At 33.0% G+C, this 24,676-nt stretch overlaps 1 protein-coding gene and 1 long non-coding RNA gene across 3 annotated transcripts in view; one reads left to right on the top strand and one right to left on the bottom strand.

The window, feature by feature from the left end:
* The window catches only part of LOC145247491 (uncharacterized), a 534,006-nt gene that overhangs the window by 158,020 nt on the left and 351,310 nt on the right, over nt 1-24,676 (top strand). The gene's annotated exons all lie outside the window — the stretch shown is intronic.
* Nucleotides 1-24,676, bottom strand: part of LOC145247487 (ras-related protein Rab-5B-like) — a 107,139-nt gene that overhangs the window by 53,658 nt on the left and 28,805 nt on the right. Inside the window, exon 1 of one of the 2 annotated variants that reach the window (XM_080109296.1) lies at nt 19,818-19,865. The exons of the other annotated variant lie outside the window; for it this stretch is intronic. The gene's annotated coding sequence lies outside the window, so the exon portion shown is untranslated. Of the gene's footprint in view, nt 1-19,817; nt 19,866-24,676 lie in introns of those variants that run through there. 2 annotated transcript variants of the gene reach the window in all.

The raw sequence follows: 24,676 nt of genomic DNA on the forward strand, positions 1-24,676 counted from the left end.
CAGGTTCAACATTGCTTAACTTTGGTGATCTAACAAGAACCGGTGCATCAACATAACTGCATAAATATGGGAATAAATAGAAAGTTGTTTTATCGTGAATATGAAGTTGACCTTTTAATCTGTGCAACCAATGGCTCAACTTTATAGTGTAGTGATTTTAAAGCTTTATTTTAATCTTGAAAGACAAGGGATACTCCCTGTCAGAGTATCTGCATAAAGAGAGTTGAACAATCACTAACTACAACCTTTCAGCCATCAGTGGTTAGAAATCTGGGATGACTAAAAACAATGTCAGGTTAAGCAGAGAAAGACTAGTGTTATTTTAGAGTTTTCCTTGTAGATTAGTTACACAAGCAAGGCTTGACAATATTATCTATCCTACTATTTAATCCATAGCTGGAGGGTGAATATAGAATTCATACCTTTTTCCAGGGTATAAGTGGAAATGATGCAGAAATTCACAAAAAACAATAGAGTTCTTCTAACGGTGTCTATCAAATATTTCTGTGCAATAGCTTTGTTATTGGAGTGTTCTTTTCAGATTAGAGGAGGTTGAGCCAAATTTGATCTTTGAAAACGTTTATCATTGCATATCTCAACTAGACCTGTCACGCATTATACGCAGACAAGATTTTTTTTTAAGATGCACCATGCTGAACTCCAACAAAAATTGGCTCAGTTTTTGTTGGTTTGAAGGACATATTTTGGTGGTGGGTTATTTATTTGAAAATGTTTTTTGTGGTCTCCAATTCACCGTTTTGATAAAACATTGTAATACAGCTTCCTGTCCTTTTCCAATAAATAGCTCCTTTCCTCAGAACTGCAAGCTTGTAGAACTTATCCTGCTGTTTGCTTACTACCTATAGCTTTGATTTTTTTTAATAGGCATTATCTGTCTTTGCGATAAGGATTTTTCATTCTTGTTAGCTTCTTACATCAAATGGTTTTATGCCCAGTCAGGAGCTATTTCCATAAAAAAGTTCTTGAATACTAAACTATGCCACTTCCAAACAATCTAATTCTTATAGTAAACGGCTGCATTCTAGCTTATAAACATTTTCTAAAAGGAAAAATAAGTTTTATTAGTTTAGATTACACAAAAAATATATTTGAATGCAGTGTCAAAAGGTTTTGATTTTTAAAATAACTTTTCAATATCATTTAATACAAATGTTCAGTCATTTTCATGGTATTAAAACTGTATGACCACTTTGTTTAATCGCCTCTACATACATTTAAAGTAACTTTTTTTTTTTTTTTTTTTACAAAGGAGTCACCACTTATCAAGGCCCGGAGGCCACTCAAGGATAAGGGTTAATGAGTGTACAGTGGTAGTATTAGTGCTCTGGAGGTTTCCATGATTTTATTTAGGTGGTTTCAGTAGCGCTCTAGACACCTTAGTTTTATTTTTTCACTCTATGGGTTTACTAGAAAGAAAGGGTTGGAAAGACAAGTGAAGGAGAAGAAAGATAGGACAGATGTAGAGAGATGTTTAATAGAAAAATGTTATACATTTTAATTTCTTCTATTCTGTTCTTACTGTCTCCAGACAATGTCGGATACCCTGCTAGTATATATGAGAGAGAAAATGCGAATTCTTCTAATTACTTAGCATATTTAAAAAAAAAAAAAAAGAAAAAAGTTCAATAACAACTGCCAGGAGAAAGTCATGCATGGGAAGATCATAAAATTCCACTTTACAAATAAATCATTTTTTTCTTTTATTCATAAAAAACTGTATATTTTATAAAACAATACTCTAGAATTTTTTTTTTTTTTTTTTTCCATTTTCCATTTTCCACTTCATTTACAATTTTCTCACCATGAATGAAACAACTCGTGAGAATTAAAAAAATAAACAATTACATTTGTTTGGGTTTTTTTTTTTTTTGTAATTTCAAGGGAAAAATATATGATCAACTTTTGTTTTAGACTCTAAAATACATTCGTTTTCAATATTAAAATCACAGAATATACAGGGTTTTCCAAAAATCTTGGGCACATTAACATTGAATATCTCGAGAACTATTAAAGATAAGAATCTGAAAAATGAAAAATCAATAATCTTACAAAAAAATTAATGCATTTAGCTTTAAAATGGCGACACTCATCTTACTACTAGTCATAGTTAAGCAGATATGAGGACTTAAAATGTGCCCAAGACTTTTGGAACACCCTATATATTTTTAACAGAATTTATTCTTAAGAAATGTAACCTTTAGAATTCTTTAAATAATTCAAAGTTAATGTTATTTGTCTGTAAACTGGATATTCAGCTTTTATTTGAAACCATTAAAGAAAAAAAAAAAAAAAAAAAAAAAAATGAAGTAACTTTTTATGCCGACTTTTTTCACAAGTTAAACATTACATCAACACTAACCTAGATGTGCATTCCTGCAAGTCAGGTGGTACACCTTTCCATTAAATTTTGTGATAAACAGTTTAATCAGATTTTTATCATTCTGTAGAGATAAAAAATTGAAAATGATAACTGACCCTTTGTAGTATACTGAATGGTGACAAGTTTAAAATAAATTCTATTTTCAGTTTTAATGTCCTTAAAAGTACTCAAGCATCGACAGGGTATAAAGAGTTGTCTGGCAAGGTCAAAACGGAAAAAAGTGAGAAAAATGAATCACATGAATTGTGATATCACTAGAAAGAGTTTGAAATGATTTTGCAAGTCAGAAAATGACTAGGAAGAAGTAAACTCAGATGTAAAAACATGTGGTCTTAAAGAGGAGTAGTTAAGAATTTAAGACAAATTGTGGTTGCATACCAATTCTGAATTTATTCTATTAACTAGCGAGGGGTACCCTGGCGTTGCCTGGGTGTTTCGAGGTGTGTGTGGGGGATTAAAAAAAAAAAAAGTAAGTATGAGGATCGAACCCGAACCCGAACCCTTGAGGCAAAGTTGTGAAAAAAAAAAAAAAAAAAAAAGTGCGACGTTAACCATTGCCCCACCGCAACATGCTGACAGAAACACGTTTGAATTTATTTAATTACTTGGATTTAGCAGGTGCTCGTTTTAATGAGTTAATGAGGTCAAGTTTGCGGGATTTCATTTACTGCTGAATGCTTTTTTTCCTCGCCCCCAAGATGTTATAGGAAAAAGACTAACCCACATGCGTCGAGCGATAAATATTGTTTATTTATCTTCTCGAAATCGAGCAAATTAAATAGACAGGCGAGCTTTGTTGTTAACTGTGAGATATTACGATTTATATGTGATATAAAAAGTTTTAAAAAGTTGTGAACCGACCGACCGCTTCTCTGCAAGAAGCCTTTTGTAGACACACAGAAAAAGCGAACATAAAAATTTTAATGCACAAAAAGGTCTCATTTCTTTTGAATCCAGTTTCAATAGTTTTAACCCACAAGACAATCACCCCACCTAAACCTTCCCCACTATGGTACAGACAATGCCATCTGATTAACAGAGCTCTAGTAGAAGTCTATATCAGAATTTGTCATTCTCTGATCATCTGTTTCTGCATGTGACAAACAAAGACATGTTAAACACGGAACATTACTTGTGTTCTGGTCCAAACCTTCCTCGACTTTGTATGCAATTATAAAGCTTTGGTATTTCAAGTGTCAGGGGTAAACACTTGCAATCCTGCAAGGTAACGAATAGTTGTGACAAACGAGGCAAACTTTGTGTAAACCAAACAATTGTAAAGCATGATCTTTGTGATCTCTATGCAAAAGTTGTAATTGCTTAATCACAAGCCACAATGGCAAGGGTGTGCAATATAACAGAATTATTTGATTTAAATTAAAAAAAAAAAAAAATCACTAAATTTTCAAAGATTTTATTAAAGAAACATTTAAAATTCTAGCATATAAAAACCACCTTGTGTTCTGTTTCAGAGTTCACATAAACACTTTTCAAAGATTTGTATCTCCAATTAAAAAGAAAAACATCAAAGTAAAGAATTTGTTTCACTTATGTGTGTGTGTGTGTATATATATATATATATATATATATATATAATGTATCGACATTAATCGTTTCCTTGTAACTATTCAACTCATAAGTTCTTACGAGATGAAGAGTTACAGGGAAATGATAAGTGTTGAGATTATATATATATACACACACAAATTAAAAAAATTTGAACTAAAAGTTTGGGAAACCAAATAATGCATGATAAAAATCACCTAGGTAAAAATATTTCAATGTACATTTTTTTTTTAAATCCTACAACATAGAAAGTTTTATTCTGCACTAAAATTCTCATATTATCGATTTTTATTATTATAATTCAATTTTTAGTAAAGAGCCTCAGTTTGGTATTTTTAAAATAAAATTTAAACAAATAAGTAAATGTGTAGGGGTGTTAGACGATTTGTTCAGTCCAAGAATGACTTCCTGTCTCCTACTTCACTGTGTCTTAATTTTGACTTTAATAGTTAAAATTGATTGTAGTTTAGGAAACTAATTGTTTGCACTTACCTCTCTCCACACACACACACACACACGAAGGAGGGAGGGAGGGACAGGTTGAAAAATTAATTTGGACATTAGTAAAAAAAATTTATGCATTTAGCACCGTTTCTGAACATAGTATATTTATTTACTATGGTTAGACTCAAGTAACCGCACTAGGTAAAGTGCATTCTGGTCTATATAAAATGTTTGCACAGTCCTGTCAGCATTCTCCCAGTAGGGGTGCCTCAAGAGATTAGCCAACCTTCTCAAGAAGATACAGCCTGGAAAAAAGTAGATCTTCAAGGATGGAACAGAACTATTCCTTAGTCCAACACCAACAAAACCAGTTTGAGTGTCAGCAACATATCCTCGACTACTAGCATAGTACCCATAAAAACTGAGGATTATTTACGTAGAAATCAGTTATACATAACTGATTGTATCGTGAATCTGCAAAGTTATTTTAAAATGTTGCGAGAATAAAATACTGGTAAGAAATGACGCTTGTAAGACAAGAGTAAACTCATTGGTCACCAAAAGACATATCAGGCGATCATCCTCTTCTATGGCTTTGAAAGCTGACCAATGAAAACTAGGAAATATTCAACAAACATCTTTCTAGAATCCTGCACTGCCATCATATAAATCAGGTGCTGATAACTAGACTGAATCTGTGGCCATTCTAGCGCTGTTATTGCAGCAACATCTTTGGTGATTTTATCAGACTGCTTGTCATCACACAAAAAAATTAATCGGAGACATTCTCCTTCCAATCTACTACCAAATTGTAGGTGGCCACCAGAAAATCTGACATTGAAAAGAACTGGCAAAATCGGACTCACAGATCGTCTTTGTTAATGGAATAAAGACTGGTTTGCCTCTCAGTGGTGCCCGAGTTGCTATAAGAGATGTTGTGCAAATGAATGAGGAAGCTAGCTCAATTTCCCCAGGGTGAATGCCACACCAAGTTACAAAAAAAAAAAAAAAAATTTAAACAGCTGAATGTAGATGCACACAATATGATAAAAAAGAAACAAGTAAAACATTCAAAGTCAGATTTAATAAAACATGTCTAATTTGAAAGCCTCCAATTATCCTACTACGCAATAATCTCAAGCGATTAATTACAGATTTACGTTTTTCATCATATTTGGTTAAACACCAGTTTTATATGCTAGTATGTGTTAGATGGGTTTTAGAAAATTGACTTCCAAACTTAACCTATCTTTGATCAAGTCTTAACCTAAAATGCCATAAATTTTCTTTAAAGTCATTGCCTTAGTTCAGACTGGATTTTCATATCCCAGATGCCCTTCATGATGCGAACCTAGAAAAGTGATAGGGACACACGTGCTTTCATGGAGACACCATTTCTTGGTGATGGTCTACTAAGGTTAAAGAGCACTTCATTTTATGGAAAAATAAAACCAATCCGATCCATACAATACTTAAGAATTATAAAAATTAAACAGATTTGTAACAAATTAATTGGGATGGGGGGGGGGGGAGTTAGATTATGTAAAAAAAATTAGCCAATGGAGACAACCTCTTAAGAATGTCAAGAGAAAAATCCAGGTTGTCCTCGGTCATACATCTAAACAGTGTGATATAAATGCGGGAGTGCCTCAGGGGTCTATCCTTGGACCTCTATTGTTCCTAATATTTATTAACGACCTCCCCGACAAAACTGCCTCTGAGATGAGTATATATGCTGATGACACCACACTCTATAACAGGCATGACAGGAAAACAAATGAACACATAACTAAAGAAATGGCAAAAACACTAGAGGATGACCTCCAATCTGTAGTGGAATGGGGACATAAATGGATGGTCACATTCAATGGTGCCAAGACTAAACTGGTTTCCTTCAATAATTACAAGAAACCTTCTCTGCCACCAACAACAATGGCCAGTGACTCCCTGTCTGAGAGTACATCTTTCAAACTGCTTGGCCTAACGTTCACAGGAAACAGGAGTTGGAACAATTATATTGAAAACATTGCCAGGGCCGCTGCAAAAAAAGGTAGGCTCTCCCTACCGTGCTAGAAAACTATTGACACCTGAAATTCGCCCATGTATGGAGTATTGTTGTCACATTTGGGCTGGTGCATCTGCTGCTAGTCTCTCGCTCCTAGACAAGGTTCAAAAGAGAGTCGCCAATCTGATAGGCCCTGAACTGGCATCTAAGCTTCAGCCTCTGTCCCATCGATGAAACGTTGCATCCCTCTGCCTGTTCTACAAGTATTTTTATGGTGAGTGCTCTGACGAACTGCAGACACTTGTGCCCTCACGACGTAGACACTCTCGACAAACCCGACAGGCAGCTAAATCCCACCCCCACACAGCAGTAGAGATCTCTAGATGGAAAAGATCTTTCTACTCCAGTAGTTTCTTCCCCAGAACCGCTAGACTCTGGAATTCCATTCCTGGTCCCTGCTTCTCCTAACTGTACTGACATGCAGAAGTTCAAGTGTACCGTGAACCGACATCTTGCTGCCCAAATCCCAACATAGTGCCCCAGTTGTCGCTGCCCCTGATAGTAGCCCCCTACACCAAAGTGGCAATGTGCCTTGTTTGGGGTAAAAAAAAAAAGAAAAAGCTATTTATTGTGGCAAAGTGTTCTCAACTAGTGTGCAAAAATTTACCAAACTTTTTTTTTTTTTTTTTTTTAAATGTAATCAGATATTTTTTTAAATTAAAATCAAGACAACTTCACATGTGTTTGTATTTCTTTGATAATTATACCACGTTTTATTAATTGGACATTTATTGAAGTCAAAAATGTGATTGTGTAATAAAATTTTGAAATTCTATTCAAACACAGACGATTTACTTACAAAATTAAATCCATTGTAATGCATTGGCATTTCTTTGTGAATAAACCCGTCACCTAAAATTTTTTGTTAATATTTCAAAAATATTAAACAGAAAATTATTTTGTGATCCTTTTGAAATTTGAAAGTATTTAAACTGCTGAATAGAAAAATAATTTCTGCCTTTAAAAGTATTAAAAAAAATCTAGTATAAAAAGACTGAAAGCTATTTACATTCAATTACTTTTATGGAGATAAAAACTAACTCAAAAATTATAGTTTTATAACAATTTGACTTCATTTAACGACGGAATGATAATGCAGGGTTTCCCAAACTTCAGGACAACATGAAACCCCTGAACAGAGCATTAAGATAATTTCTAAAATAAATATGAAAAAAAAACAAAAAAAAAAACATTAATTTCAAATTTTAACTTATACTTGTTCATTAATTCTTTCTGTTCGTGATTTTATTATATTTTCGTGTTTACAACTATTTTTTTTGTTTTTGATTAATCAAAAACTGTTGCATTTTTTGTTAATTTATTTTTTTTTATTCACTTTTTCATAAACCATCCTGAAACTCTTTACACCTGTAGTTATGTATCATATCTATTTCCAATTAAAAAAATTTGAATATTAAATGTCTGCAGCCATTTAATTTTTCCATAATAAGCATTTGGTATTTAAAAAAATTTGAATATTAAATGTCTGCAGCCATTTAATTTTTCCATAATAAGCATTTGGTATTCTTTAAGAAAAGACTTTCAGGGTTCCTTAGCCTCAATCGCGGAGCCCCAGGGCTACACAGAGAGCCCACTTTAGGAAACTGTGATAATGTAATCAAATTTCACTTCTAACAAGCAGCGTGTGCGTGGTTCCTCTCTTATGCTGCATTTGAGATGACGCCACAAAAAAATAGTCAAGAAATGATGAACGTGAGAAGTGTGAAGGGCCAACGTTGCCTTCACATTTTCGTCAAGTTTCAGAAAAATCTAATGCATGAAGCAAAAGTTATGGGGTAAAATGTGTCATTTTTTGCAATTTAGGGGCATTTGTGACCCTTTTTTTGAGATCCTGGGAACACAGAATACCAGTGAAAATGGACAAACGATGCAGTTTCATACCTTAAGACATGTATATTTGAATTCAGCATCATGGAAAACTACTATATAGACATACATATCAAGTTTTTGAGTAATATGAAAAAAAGAGCTCCAAAAAGGTATTTTTTTTTTTTTTAGCCCTAAAAGTCCCAATTTTGCCAGGGTCACCCATACTGAATTTATATTAAGAACAATGGCCTCCACATTTTAGCCAAGTTTCAGGAAACTCTAATGGATGGATCAAACGCTACAGGGCAAAAAGTCATTTTTGGCCATTTTTGACCTCTTGAGCCCCTGAGGATGCAACGAGGTTTTTTGTAAAAAAAAAAAAAAAAAAAAAATTTTTTTTACTGTGCACATCTATTTAATGAAATACAATTTGTGGCAAAATTTCAGGGAAAACTAATGGACGATTATCTGGCAATAGTTCGGAGTAATGGATGCACGGATGCCACTGAAAACATAGGTTCTTCTCCGATAAATCGGGGGACCAATATATATATATATATATATATATATAGCCTATTATAGAATATTAGCAAGGTTATCCGGTGTCGCCCGGAGCAAAAGTGTAACCGGTTTCTATTTCTCTACCTCTCTATTCCCTTTTCCAAGCCCCTTTCTCCTGTCCAACACCTTCCAACATGCATACACACAAACAACTCTCCTTTATATAATAGATAAAAAAAACCGGGGACATTCTAACGACAAAACCCAGACTAGTTAACTCCCGGAGAATAACTATTTTAATAAATTTTAATTATTCATCTAGGTCAACGCTGAAAAAAGACATGCAAGTCTTATGGGTCTTTATTTTTTGGAGTTGTTTTGTTTTAAATTTTAGCTGGACATACAAACACACATTTGCCATTTATATAATAGATGTATGACTTGATAAAAACAAAAGTTTAAAAATGTATAGTAAAGAGGAAGTAGATAAAGACTTCCAAACAAAGACAGGTATGTATAACAAAAGTAGTCATGACAATAAATGGTCGAAAGAGACAAAATTTTGTAAACATTGGAAATTTCTTTAAAAAATCTATAATTATTTTGGATTATAATTAAATGAAACCATTAACTAAAAATGTGTTTAAAAAAAAAAAAAAAATTCCAATCATGGAATTAACCGATATGCAGAATGAATGTCACTTCGAGAATGAGTTTACAGTAATACCTTGGTTGCCAAACGTTTTTGTGGTTGAACAACTGTGTTCAAACCAAAACTTTGATATTTACTTGCTTTGGTAGTTGAATGAAATTTTGGAGTTCAAACCGCCAGCTTCAAATGTAAATAAGCAACACTGTTCCTCAGTCAAACTACACTTCAAAAATATCATGAATCAGTCGAACGTGGTTATTCATACTGGTTGGATCAGATCGGCAGTTTGATTCATGATATTTTTTTAGTGTAGTGTGACAGTCCCCTGAGGACATTGCCGCACAAATCTGAACTTTGTGACTAGTTATTTTTAGAACAGCATCATGACAATCTGACTGACTAGACGGCATCGGAGTTATTTTTAGTACACCAGTGTGGCAACAGAACCTTACAATTTGATTGGCCGACCTCTTAGCATGGGATGACAGGACCACAAGGTGTCAAAAAATCAGTAGAGACTGAGGCTTTGCTGTGACCTAAACGAAGGCTTACACCGATTAATCGCGTGAAACAAAAACAGAGAACACCCCGTTCAGGAATTATCTTCATCGAAGAAATTTGCTGAATTTGCTCAGATTACAATTTACTTTTTGTTTTGATGAAAGCAGATTTCTCTTCCAAAAACTAATCTCCCTATCCCCTTCTGCCTCTTCATCTATCCATTTGTGCCATCAGCTGACTATTGAACGATAAATAAAATTTTAATTGACATTACACTTTATTCTCTTAGTGCAAGCATATAATCATCTTAATGTTTATTTGTTGGTGATTTTCTGTGCAATTAAATGTATGAAATCCTTAAAGTTTGCAGATAAAAATGGACTTTTATATCCTAGGACCAATTCTATTTCATTTAATTTAAAGTGGAAGTATTTCGGTTATCAAAAATATCATGGCCGAGTACTGAGATTCTACTGCATATGTATGATGAAATGTTAAGATATATAGTGACCATCGTCCCCCAAAATGTCAACTCTGGAATCATTTATAAAATTTGCAATAATTTATGCAATCTTACCAAATTTGGTACAAACTTCGATCTATGTCTGATTTGTACAAGCTAGAGTCACAAATGTTCAACAGTCCTTGTTTTATCTCCCTTTGATACCAGTCCTGAACAGAAAAAATGTGATGACGAACAGTGGTTTCAACAAGATAGGGGAAACTCCACGCTAGAATGGGTACGAGTATACTATGGTCTCAATAGGTGTCATCCAGGATGGAAATCACGCTTGCCGAGCCTTAATCCTCTAGATTTTTATTATAGGAGTTATTTCAAAGATACTGTCGATCATAAGAATCCCCAGACAATATATTCCTGAACTGAGGAGAACCATTGGAACAGAAATGATTGTGAACTTTAAGCTTTTCATGAGATGCATTTGGGGGAGGGAGGCATCTTATAATATAACTATGATACAATTACGAAAGAGCGTTGAATATTGATTTTTCATGGGACCAAAACAATCTACAAGTAGTAAAAATAAGTGATCCCAGCCGCCCTCTCAGAAGTAATAAGGTTCTCCTGATTTTCACCAACCAAACAATATTCAGAGTTAAGTATTTAGTACAAACCATCATAAAAATATAGTGAAATGGTTCAAATAAATGTCAAATAGATTAAAAAATGTAAAATTTACAGTTGCTTTTATCATAAGGCGGCATCCTGTTGGCCCATAACAAAGGGATCATCTTCATAAGATTTATTTTAATTTTTCTTGTATAAAAATAATGATAATTTTTTACTAAAAACAAAGATTCAAGTGTTACTTTTACATCAGTCGAAAAAAAAAACCAAAAAAAACTGAACTTAAATATGGTACAATTTTTGATTGGTTGAGTTTGTTTGCAGTAGTTTCTCCAATTCTTTCTATAATCAAATACTTACAGTGGGGATTAGGTGAAGATTGCCAACATCCATAGTGAAAATAGTGCTAGAGAACTGACAGGATTTGAACTTGGCATACCCCAGGTCATCAGTTTACATACATCACGGCCACTTCCTACAGACTTGTTAATGAAATTAATAGATAAAAGAAAATCTAAAGAAATTGTATTATCTTATTCTTATATATGTATGTATGTCCAGAATGAGAGAGAAATAGTAAACAGTGTTTTTGGCTTTTTTATAAATTTTTTAATATATTGGTTTCAATACCCTATGGGAGAATATATATTCAACAGTAATAATAGAACTAATTGCTACATTGGTTTCACTACCACAACACTTTTGTGAAGACTCATTTTACATCGCTCCAAAACTGTATTTAGCAACACTTTAAAAAGAAAACACAAGAATGTCCTCTCCTCAATACTGACATATCCTAGTTAATGATATTAAAGTAATACCCGACGATACCAATACCAGAAGATTAAACATTCTTAAACAATAAACATCCCACAATCAATAATGTGAATTACAATAACTTACACTTTTCATGAACTTAGCTTATAATCATGTTTGGCAATATTATTATTACTACATACATATGCTCATTTTAAATTAGTAAATTACTAGCCATTAAAAAACAGACAGTTGTAAACACACCAAGACTAACACTGATGATAATTTAAAGAAATCAAATCAAAAGTATTCAAGAAAAAAAAAAAAAAAAAAAAAAAAAAAAATGGATAAGAAAAATCATCATAATCAAACAAATTTGTTGAATTTACCAAGAATAATTACCCTACTTCCAAGTATTTAAAAAAATTTTTTTTATTATAATCAAAATTGAATTTTACAGAATATATTTCAAATCGGGAAAAAAAAAAACAAAAAAAAAACAAAAGAAAAAACCTAATCGATCATTTAGGACAAAATAAGACTTAATCCATCCAATTTTTTTCTAGGATGATGCATCGACTACAATGCTTCTCTAATAATCCAATGTCTTTTCTTGTAGAAAAGATTCATCTGACTTTGAATCTTTCTTGGAACATTCTGTTGGGTCATAAACACTCAGTAGGTGCTGGAGGCAAAACCTGGAGAATAAGGTTGGGCAGAGGAAATTTTGGTAGTTCTGTCATTGTTACTATAGTAACAATGACAGAACTACCAAAATGACTTGTGACATGGTGCATGGTCTTGGTGAAAAAAACTTTTCTTCACCTACTAGCAGGAGTATCCAGCATTGCTGGGGTGTTTGGAGGTGAAAGAGAAAAAAAAAAAAAATGTTAGCAAGGAGGGAGGCTTGAAACCCATGACGAACTTGAAGGTGGGAAAGAAAGTGAAAGAAAACGTGACATCTTACCGCTACGCTACGAGGCCATAGAAAGCGAAAAGCGTTCAAATTTAGCGATGTCAATCAAAAAGTTGACTTGCTAAGTGAATGCAGAAATGAAGGTTGGCTGAAGGCCAGTTAAGCTTTCTGCTGTTTCATTTTTTTGTTTCCCCACGATGTTCGGGAAAACCAGCTCCCCACAAAAAGGGAGTGTCCAAATGAACAGTAATCGTTTGATATGAGGGGTTTCCCCGACATTGATCAAAGCTAATTGCTTTCTGGACGTCCCAGTACAAAAGGCCGGGAAGCTGCCTTCGCTTTTTGATTAGTTTTGCCTTTATACGAAAAACACGAACATGCAAGAGGATGGAATAGCGTGACTTTTAGAAAAGTCAATGTAAATAAATGTAGATACGATGTGCGTTCACAAATCGTAGATATTACAATCTAGGGAGCATATAAAAAGTTCTCCAAAATAGTTTGAGCACGGCCTTTTCATTGACAAATATACATGCAAAATTATGAATACACTGCTTTCTGATATTTTCAATGCCTCACATTAACTTCAATTTACGTTCAAACAAAATAAATCTGCAGACTTGTTTTCTGTAATAACTGCCAAGTTTGGATGACCTGAATGTTGATCATTTGCGTCTGGACTACATTTAAAAATCAGCTCAACATCTTAACCATTGTTTTTGGCAAATCAGAATTCAAACAACACTTGATAAGCCATGGTTTTACTTGAACAATATTTTTTTCCCCAGCCGGAAAGCAATGCTTTATGAACATGTGAAATTAGGATCTCAATTATTTTGAAAATGTGAAAACTAAAAATCTGATTGGGCTCTAATTTTAACATGTGCTATTTTGAAGGCTAGTACTTTATGAAAAAAAAATAAAATTTAAAGAAAAAAAAAAAAAAGTAGCTGCATCTATGTCAGGCTCAGGGCTTTTGATGTGTTAAAAACAATCTATAAAATGGTAGCTCCTGATTGTTTACAAACTACTAGGGTTTTAGCGATGTATGGTATGTTTGTAACCATATAGATTTTGAAACTAGTTTACTCAAGACTTTTAGACAAGCATATTTCATTTTGATCAAAGAAATAACATATCCGCACATTTTCTTTTAAAACAAAATAAATTAAAATTAAATAAAAAATCTCTTATATTTAAAAGACACTGTGCATATGTCTGCGAGTTCGTTCTCTATGGACACTGAAACAGCTGGGCTGATTTATTTTTTATATTTAATATACTTGTGTGTGGGAGTATTCTTAGATAGGATTTGTATGGAATGTCTCTGATAAGTATTGAAAAATAAAAAAAATCTGATTAAAGAAGGAACAGTATGATTTTGACCAAACCATGATACTTTTGTATTTTTAACTAATTCAAGCCATTATATAAAAATAATTTTATAAAATAAATTTCTCTACAGTGCAATGTAGACTACAACTATTATATATACCAAGTCACTGCAGGGAGGCATATAAAGTTTCCTTCCGGTACAACGTGGGTGGGTCCTTGACTAGAGCAGGGCAATCCAATTTTGATGACAAATATTGGAAGTGTGGAATATTCGTTGATTCTCATTCAATCCTGAACAACATTGGGTCTCCTAGCTAATTTTTTTTAAATTTGAAAATATAGAAATTTAAAAAAAAAAAGAAAAAAAAAAGTGGTTCGGGGCTTGAAACCAGAATCACAAAAGTTCTTAATTCTTGGGGGTTGTCAAATGTGGTTCAATGAAGCTAAATACTAAATTTATTAAAATTTAAATTAATTATGATCACTATATACTTAAACCCCTTTCCCATGCAATCACTACCAAGTATATCCTTCAATCTGACACCCAAAAATTAATATAATAAAATTTTAAATATAAAAATAAAAAGGTAAAATAGTGGTAGGGACTGGGTGGAGGCAGGACAACAGGGTTCCTCATTCAATTCCAGTGTCTTACTCCTTAATGAACTAATAAATTTTTAAATTTCAAACAGATTTTCAAGCCAAATCAAGTTAACCCTTCAGACTTACTCTGCATTTCTACTGTATTCTTTTATTTATTTTCATAATATAAAATTAGGAATAAAGCCCTATGGATTGGTGGAGAGAAGGGAGGGATTACACTCTCCATTAGACACAATTATGATTCACCATAATATCACATTCACTCTTTGAACTAAGTTACTTAAAATATCTCCAATAGTTTGGGATAAAAATCAAAGCTTTTTTTTTTTTTACACACACTCATGATAATAAGTATGATAATAAGTATTAATGAGTATTAAGATATATATAGTTTGGGGTAGTTTAGTAATACTCTCTTAACCCTTTCTAATGGTAGGTCATCCATTATCAATTTGTTTAGAACCGAAACAAGTGGGTCAATCTAATTGGGAATAGGGGTTTTACCAAGAATAAATTAGTTGAGGGACTAGGTGGTGTTCTTTTAAATGAAAATAATTCAGCGAAGGCAAGTGCAAAATAAATTTGGGAGTGGCCATTTTGAAAAATTTCAATCACCAGAATTTGCTGCTGTATGCCAATTATTTTCTGTAAGTAGTTATTAGGTCATCACTTATTAAAGCCAAGAGTCACCCGAGGATAAGGGTTTTGTATGCAATGTTATATATAGAAAGAATTGTGGACTACTTTTATTTGATGTAAGAACTAAATAAAAAAATGTAAACATTTTATAAACTGTAACAGCATTCACCCGAGGTACAAGGTACATCAGGCTGGTTCCAAACGCATTTATTATGTTTGGTTGTTGCGGGCGTTCACTCTGAATTGGTTGGGCCAGTTCTATCTTGCCGCATCCTGTATAACGGCCAAACAGGCACGGCAGTCAGAGGTTGTTTCTGCTACAAGTATAAGCTGTTTGTGGTTCCATTGGCAGAGTCCATATGAAGCGAGAGACAAGGATCATTTCAGTATCCTGTTTCATCACCGTTCTGAGCCAGGTCTTGAGTTGGTCATTGCAGAGTTTCTTCCATCTGGTGGTAATGGTGGGTCAATGGCTTCACGAATGAGGTCACCTGGGTTTTGGCTAAGCGTATAGCCAAACCAGCGAAGGCGTCTGGCAAGAAGGAATTCTTGAAGAGAGCATACCTTGCAGCATGCCCGGACCATATTGTTGGAGATAAATTGTTGCCAGCAGACACATAAGATGTGGCGTAGACAGTGATAGTCAAATACCTCCAGCTTGTGAAGGTCATTTGCATGCATAGGCCAGGTTTCGCAGCTATAAAGCAGAATAGTGCTTATTAATTATGGTCCATGTCAAGATGGTCCAACCTACGCAGATACTTCAGCCATTTCTAGTTCCAGCAATGAATACTAAAGTCAGCGATTAGCTCCTTGCCTGTATTCATAGTTTCAATAAAAGAATTCAGTTAATCACCTCTACGACTCCTACAGTCAATTGTTACCAAATTTGCAGATAAATTCCTCCTCAGATCATTGAACAACATGACTAATCCAGCAAAATCTGTAACGTAGGTGGTTTCATCTTCTACAACTGATGTGGTTTGGGATTTGATCAGAGAGATGGATACATATGATGCATCAAAAAGTCAAAAACCTGCATGTGGAAATTTTTGCGCAGGAGCCAATCATACAGCAGCATTGACATGCACAATAGACATTTTCTGCCAATAAAAGATGATTGGAATTAAAATTTTATTAATAGATTTATACATAGTTTGATGAATTACATAAGAATAAAAATCCTGTTTTGGCAGACAAGGAGATTATAATTAGGAAAAGTAGACATTAAGGTTCTTTATGGGGATATTTCTTGCATTTATGTAAATAGGTATGGGCAAAATTAGACTGACCTTAAAATTTCATACGGATTAAAACCTTTTTTCAGTTAAATTTTGATTTAATCTGAAAAGATGGTATAAAATTGATTCGGAAAAAAATTGTCTAACTTAATAAACTGACAAAAAATAAAAAATAAAATAAAATAAAATGTACAAGTAATTATTTACCAACCAATTTGATAATTCTTTCAATTGTTATAAAATTGTGTGACCACTTTGTTGATGGGTTTTTCACATCTGTGTGACTTACATTTTTTTTTTAATTTACTATTAAGTGATAATTTAATGAAAAAAAAAAAAAAAAAAAAAAAAAAAAAAAATGCATAATGAAGAAAATTTTATCCTGCTCTTAAAATAATTGAATTACAAAATTAAAATCAGTATTTCATCTTCGTAAACAAGTCTGCCATCTTAATTTTAAAAGAAATTTTGGACACATTTAAATCTTCTAAGTGTAATTTAAACTGGCTTTAAAATTGTAAATCATCATTTAATTAAAAAAATTAAATGTTTTGGAAGTTTTTTTTTTTTTTTTTTTTTTTTTTTTTAAATCAAATCACTTTATAAATGGTGATTAAAGCAATATTACCGTAACAACAATTACACTTTTATAACATCTTGGGTCAATTATTATTATTTTAATGACCAAACGATACCCATAAAACAAAAAATTAAAAAACTAAAACTCCCATGTAACGTCAGGTAGATACAAGCCAGTAGAATATATTTAAAAAAATTGCATAACAATGTTAAAATAACTAATGCAATTATTTTTTTGTAAGAACAAACTAATAAATTCAGAAATATGGGTAAAAGACTAAACTTGTAAGGATTTTTTTTTTTTTTTTTTTTAAGGAAGAGGGGTCTATCTTTAAGGATTACTGAAATTCTAATCTGTAATGGGAATGGTTAATAGCAAAAAACTGAAATCTTAATGGATTTCATACTCTGATTTCTCAATGGATGTGATGGTGGGGGTATTAGAAAGGGCCCTCAACTCAATCCAAGTCAAATGACAACTTTCACAATCTTAGAAATTAGTCTTTCTTTGGGTAAATCTGCCTTTTCTGAATTTCCCCGAAATATTTTTCTTACATATTTTACTGATTTTATGGCATGGAATTGATTAAAAAATTTGAAATAATTAAATGGGTGTTTCGATTTGTTAAAGTCATTTGGAGGTTTACAGTTAAGAAATACAGCATCAATTTTTTTTTTTTTTTTTTACAAAAGAGTCACCACTTATCAAGGCCCGGAGGCCACCTGAGGATAAGGGTCAATGGGTATACATTAGTCAATGAGATTATAGCATAGTAATCATAAGTAGTGGAAATTTTGTAAATTGGATTACTTAGGGATGGATTACTTTTATTGCAAAATTTTTTTTTTTCTATTACATAACTTGATATTGCAAATTTTTTTTTTTCAAGGCAACAATTGTAATAAGACAGAATATTGCATCAAAATATGTTCAAGTATAATCAACTCAAAGAAAAGATAATCCTATCAATCTTTCTTTCAGTAGATAAAATCAAACTAGTTCATCTTTCGACATTTGAGATCGATAGGATTGCATTTCATAAATCAATATTTAATTTTGATAAGCCAGTCATTTATAGAAATTATCAATAAGTAGTCTTTGAAAAAGAAAAAAAAAATGTTTTTTTTTAAATTTAAAAATTTATAATCTATCACATATTCCCTCAGGAGGATAAATTCTTGGAATAAAATTAATTTAATTTTGATTGGAAATTCGAACAATTAGCCAATAAAATGGTTCCATTTGTTAAATGAAAATGTAATTCATTGGCCAAATCTTTAAACCTTTTTCTTTCACTTTTATATTATTTTATGTACCCCCACACAAAATTTGTAAGATATATTTTATGTATTGATTTTAAGTATTTCAACAGCACTCAATATGCGAGTAGAGCTAGGTAGTAGTAAGTTATAAAAATAACTATGGCATTTAAGTAACATATCCACAGATAAATTATTCGAAATTTCACACTTTATCAATATAAAACATTACTCATTTTCTTTAAAGTAAAAAATTTAAATGCTTAAAGGCAACATCACTGACATTGATTTAGAAGCTTCCTGATGCTTATATATGCACCTAGTTTGCTATTAAAAATTTTAAAACTGATTAGACGAGGCCTGGTTGTATCATTCCAAAAACAGGAGGGGGAGACAGAAAAACAGGATGAAGACTAGTACAAATCTCTAAAAACATCCTGTGACCAACACCAGTCAACTTGCTTTGAAGCTTCAAGCTCACCATACAATGTTACTTGCAAACAGCCCTGCCGTCATCAGGAACCTAGTTAATAATGATTCTCTCAGATTTTTCATCACCCTGCATACAGATTCAAGAGTATGCAGTGTCCACAAGTGCTATTGTTGACAATTGGTTGATGTGCATGGACACCACACCTTATGTAGAAGGAACGCCGACAAATTACTCAGCTACAGCTGTAGATATTTGTTCGCTCCCAGCGATCCTCGAACCGGTAAGTGTTGACAGAGGAAGGCAAATGGCCAGACAGAAGCAAATGACAAGTCATTAATATGGGATGCAATTTATCAGTAACAAAATCTGCAACAAACTTACACATGTCAGCATCAGCAGATCTGCAAGCGATCAAAATATGTTTTAACCAATTGCTATAAAGACAAGTGGACCAATTGCTTCCATCACATCGTCAACTTCCTGGACCGAATATATTCACTAAGGATCATTATGAGTTGACTTCATTCTACAAGTACTTCTTCATCGCAGTTATTTAAAATAGTACGGCAGCAAATGTGTTCATTAACTTTTTAAATGTGTATTCCAACATGCTTCATGGAATTAAGATACCACAAAAACGCTCTTAAGTACATACATTTCATAAGATATAAAAATTCTAAGTTATTTTTACTAAAACAGCTGTTTTTCGACTTCTGCTTAGAGGAAATCTTGGTGTTACAGAGGAAAAATCTCTTGATATTTACGTAAATTCCAGTTTCATTTTATGAATCTACATAAAAAGCTAGTCTTTACTTTGAAATGATTTTTTTTTTGAAGGATTTTATTTTTTAATAAAATATCTTATAAAAAAATATTTTTTTAGTTCAGCCAAAAACTTTTTTAATGTAAACTTAAAACATTTTTTTTATTATTATATAAAACCATTCTAAAAAAATTCTATTATATAAAAGGTTGTCTATGTTTAGCTAAAAATCGAAAATTACTAACCAAAGACCCACAATGTTTACATTTTCTTGATTGGAGTTATCTCAGGTGAATATCTAAAATATAGAAAATATTCACATTTAAAAGCAATAGATATAATAAATGAATTACATTATTATATAACTTTTCTCAATGCATAAAATATGATACTGTATTGGGCAGAGGTGAAAGAGTTGAAGAGGACAAAAAAAGGGGGGGGGAGATAAAGCAACGACACAAGAGAGAAATATATAAGTTTTAATATAAAGATGTTACGCATTATTTAACTTCTATTTTTTTATGGGCACAGACAATGCCGGGCAGCTCTGCTAGTTCATAATAAAATTATGAAGCTGCGCATGCGTAGTCCCCCTCTTGTGTTGCATGTGAGAGGACGCCACAAAAAAATAGTGAAGAAATGAAGGTGAGAAGTGTGAAGAGCCAACCTTGCCACCACATTGTCACCCAGTTTCAGAAAAATGTAATGAATGGGGCAAAAGTTATGAGGTAAAGTGTCATTTTTTGCAATTTTGGGACATTTGTGACCCCTTTTTCAGCTCCTGGAAACACCAAATCCCAGTGAAAAGGGACAAACAATGCAGTTTCATGTATATTTGAATTCAGCATCATGGAAAACCACTATATAGACATACATATCGAGTTCTTAAATAATATAAAAAAAAAAGAGCTCCAAAAAAGCATGCTTTTTAGTTATAAAAGTCCCAGAGGGATGTGAACCAGAATTTTGGCCAAATTTCAGGAAAGTCTAATGGATGGATCAAACGCTATGGGGGCAAAAAATGCCATTTTTGGTTATTTTGGGGCATTTTTTACCTCTTGAGCCTCTGGGGATGCAACGGGAATTTTTGTAAAAAAAATTTTTTTTTTTTACTGTGCACATCTATTTAATGAAATACAATTTGTGGCAAAATTTCAGGAAAAATTAATTGATGGTTATCTGGCAATAGTCCGAACTAACGGACGCACGGATGCCACTGAAAACATAGGCCCCTCTCCGATAAATTGGGGAACCAAAATTACGGAATAAATTTGATGGAGTTAATTTAAATTTGTTAAATCTTATTCCATGTAACAAATATTTGTTAAATGTTGAAAAGAATAAAAATGCTTATAAAATCTAAATTGCACCCTGAATTAAATGGACCAGATCCAGTGCACCCCCCAAATGGCCATTCTGGATTGTAAGAATAGCTGCATTCCCTCCTGAATGAAGAGGCCCACAAATGAGACAAAAGAGAAGGTAATGCTCAGGAGGCTGGCATCTTGACATCTAATAGATACTGCACTTTGATCCTATCCAAAAGACCAGATTAAAATATTAGTTAAACACGTATTTACTAACATTTGTGTGCATCTTTCGCCATCGGAAATGATCTTGCAAATAAACATTTTTTTTGTTAAAATTATTATTACCTATTATATAAATTTCACCTGTCTGTTTAAATGCATGTATGTCTGCTTAAAACTTCTGACAGAGATGACGGATTTTCACGAGATCGGTATCGTTTTGAAGCTCAATCCTTCGGACGGCAAATATCAAAAAACTTTGCTAAAAACACTAATTCCTTCACCCTCAACCAGGCACTTTTCTACAGGGGGGGGGGGGTCGCTTTTTTCGCCAATATTTTCAAAAGTCACCCCCCCTTTTTTTTTTGATTGTCTAGCGGTAATTTAAACCTATGTCACTTCCGGTTTGGCGATGGGCGCAACAGCAAACATGTCTTTTTTTTTTTTTGTTTAACACGTTCTTTTCCTCCTTTGCGATATGGGCTTGAGCCTGGCGGCTTACTACCACTTTTTTTGCTCAACACACACCTCCGGGCAATGCCGGGCACCCAGGCTAGTACAGTGTAAGTCACACAAAACTGCTACAAGAAATAGTTTTCAGCTTTTACGATTTTAACAAATAACCCCCTCTCCATTAAACATAAGATTGTATTGAGTAAATGTACACACACTATCTTATCAGATTTTCAAAGTCAGACCCAAATAGACTTTAAGCTGACAAATCAAAGTTTACTTTTGATGAGACAATTTTTATTCGTTACTGTTGTACCATATTATTAGCAACATGAGATACTTAATTACAAGTTATTCCAAAGACTAATTTGGTTAGATGACTATGAAAGATTTTTAAATAATGACCTAAAGTAATAAACAGTGATAAGAATAATTTTGAAATTAATGAATAGGAGTTGTCTACCATAAGTTTTAAAATGTGCAAACAAATAAAAATTAAAATGAATTCATCTCAGCTAACACTGGGTATGTATATATCTACACTATACATTTGAGATTTTTTTGTATACTGATATTCATATTAAAAAACCCTTTTTTCTATTTAGTTAGATATTTGCTTCCCCACTGAGCAAATTAGGCACAAGGCAGTTTTTTTAATGTGGAGAGTGAGGGGAGGGGAACCAGTTCCCCAGAGAGGAAACTGGATAGTGACAATTGGTATGAAGGGTTTCCCCTACATTGACCGAAACTGATTGCTCAAGAGCAATGGTCTTATGTGGGGTTGCCCCCACATATAACTTTGATTGCAGTATCTGTTCCAGCAGATACTACACTTTCATAACAGAAAAGATCTTCGCCAAAGGCCAAGAAGAAAAAGGAGAACCTTTTTTCTGTTTATTTAAAAAGAAAATACTTATGTAGGCCGTGGAATTGCATTCACTAGCAAAAGATCTAACTAATTTGCATATTCTTTTAAAACATTCATTTTAATTCTCATTTAATTTTTTTGGGTTATGCATAATTATATTAATGCAGATATTCTACCTCGTGTAATATTTGTGTAAAAAGTTTATAGTAAACACAAAACTCTTTCCATATATATATATATATATATATATATTTTTTTTTGCTTAAAGAAATGTTGCCTACTAAACTAAAGTTTTTGGTCTATAGGCATGAAATTTCATAAACAAGGTATTTGAACCCATGTGAAACTTTATATTTGGGTTTTATATCAGGAAAATCGGTACAAAACTGAAAATTAAAAAGAAATTTGCTAGGTGAAGGTCGAACGCCGGCATTACGAATATGTATGCATAACGTAGAAGCTATTGGTTCACATTTTAATTTTTAGCCTTGCAGCAAACAGGTCTCCATAGCTCAGTCATTAACGGCTGGGTAAAAATTAAATCGTAAGCTGAACGTTTTGGTTTTGATTCTCGGTGGCGCACAACTTTTTAAATCATTACTATATATTGGGTCCAATATAATACGAAATCAGCTTTAATCAAAATATTATATTTAAGTGTATTTTACGTCTGGGCACTGCCAAGCGCCCTGCTAGTATATATAATTATTACATCTACCTAAAATTTTGTAAAATATTTTGTATCAATCTCCAGTATTTATTTCAAAAATGCCTGAGAGCTAAGCAGTAAGTTTTATATATATATATATATATATATATATATATATATATATATATAGCAATTAAGCTATACAGAATTTTTCACATTTCATCCTTGTAAGGACTCATTCAGGCTAAAGTAACGTCCTTATGAGGATGAAATGTAAACAATTCTGCATAGCTTAACACACACAATGATGTATTCACACAATTCAAAATGTATCTCTTGTTGCCTTGAGTAACTTTGCTTTGTGTAACACCTGAACACCAATTTGATATTGGCAATCAGATAATCTTTGGTATTGCAAAGGGTACAGTTAGTGTCTTTTGCAACCATATCCCACATATAATACCTGGAGTTGCAATTAGGAGTTGGGATACCAGATATTGGAACTAGCAAAGTCATGGAATTTCTTAGAGTGTAATGGATAACAGCATTTAATGCTACTAAGACTATGCGCCTTTCCATTAGAAAAAAACTTTCTCAATCACCGATTACCATGACTAATAATAATTAACCAAGAGCTCACCATTCAAAGTCTAAGTTAACATTCACAGGCAGCATTAGTTGGAACAAGTACATTGAAGACATTGTCAAGGCTGCTGCAAAGAAGGTGGGCTCCCTCTAACATGGTAGAAAATTACTCACACCTCAGAGTATCATATATCAAAGGAACGATTCACGAATGCATGGTGAATCTGGGTTGGTGCATCTATTACTAGTCTTTCCTTAAGGGCCCAAAAAAACAGTCTCCAATCTAATAGGTCCTGCATTATCAACTAAGCACCAATCCCTGTCCCATTGATGCAATGCTGCATCCCTGTGCCGTTTTACAAGTATTTTAATAGAATGCGCTCTGATGATCATTTGTACGACCCTCCACTCCCTTAACAAATATCCCTAACTAACCATACAAACAGAAAATTCTCACCCTTTCACTATAAAAGATCCCTGGATGCCCAAAAGCCTTTTACTTTTTTTAATAGTTTCTTCCCTCAAACTGCCAGACTTCAGAGTTCCCTTGCTATTTCCTGCTTTCTCGACCGTACTAACATTGAAATTTAAATGTAATGTGCTTCAGCTAAAATTGACGAATGTTTTAATCCAATACAAATCATCATGACGTAGCTTCCGATATTCTGGTGCTTTCCAGTCATCCATAGTTTTCAACTCTCAAATACACCAATACTACACAATAGTTGCACTTTATCATTATTAAATATAGCAAACCAGTTTGAATTAAAAAGTCAAATGCAAAAAACTACATTAAAAGTGACTTGCTGCTATAGTTAAAGAAAGTGCAACATGAAATGAGTAAATGCATTCTTACTCGCCAAACAAGGTGAAAGCTGAAGAGAGAGGGGGGGTATTTTGATATGGCACAAATTGCAACAGGATTAACAATACTTATATACTAATACTGATTATTACATTAATCAGTTACCTTTTTTTTTGGGGGGGGGGAGGGGGGAAATGCAATATCTGTTCTCTGGT

This window comes from Euprymna scolopes, chromosome 25, assembly GCF_053919585.1.
Source record: "Euprymna scolopes isolate OS-2025 chromosome 25, ASM5391958v1, whole genome shotgun sequence".
NCBI classification, from domain to species: domain Eukaryota; kingdom Metazoa; phylum Mollusca; class Cephalopoda; order Sepiida; family Sepiolidae; genus Euprymna; species Euprymna scolopes.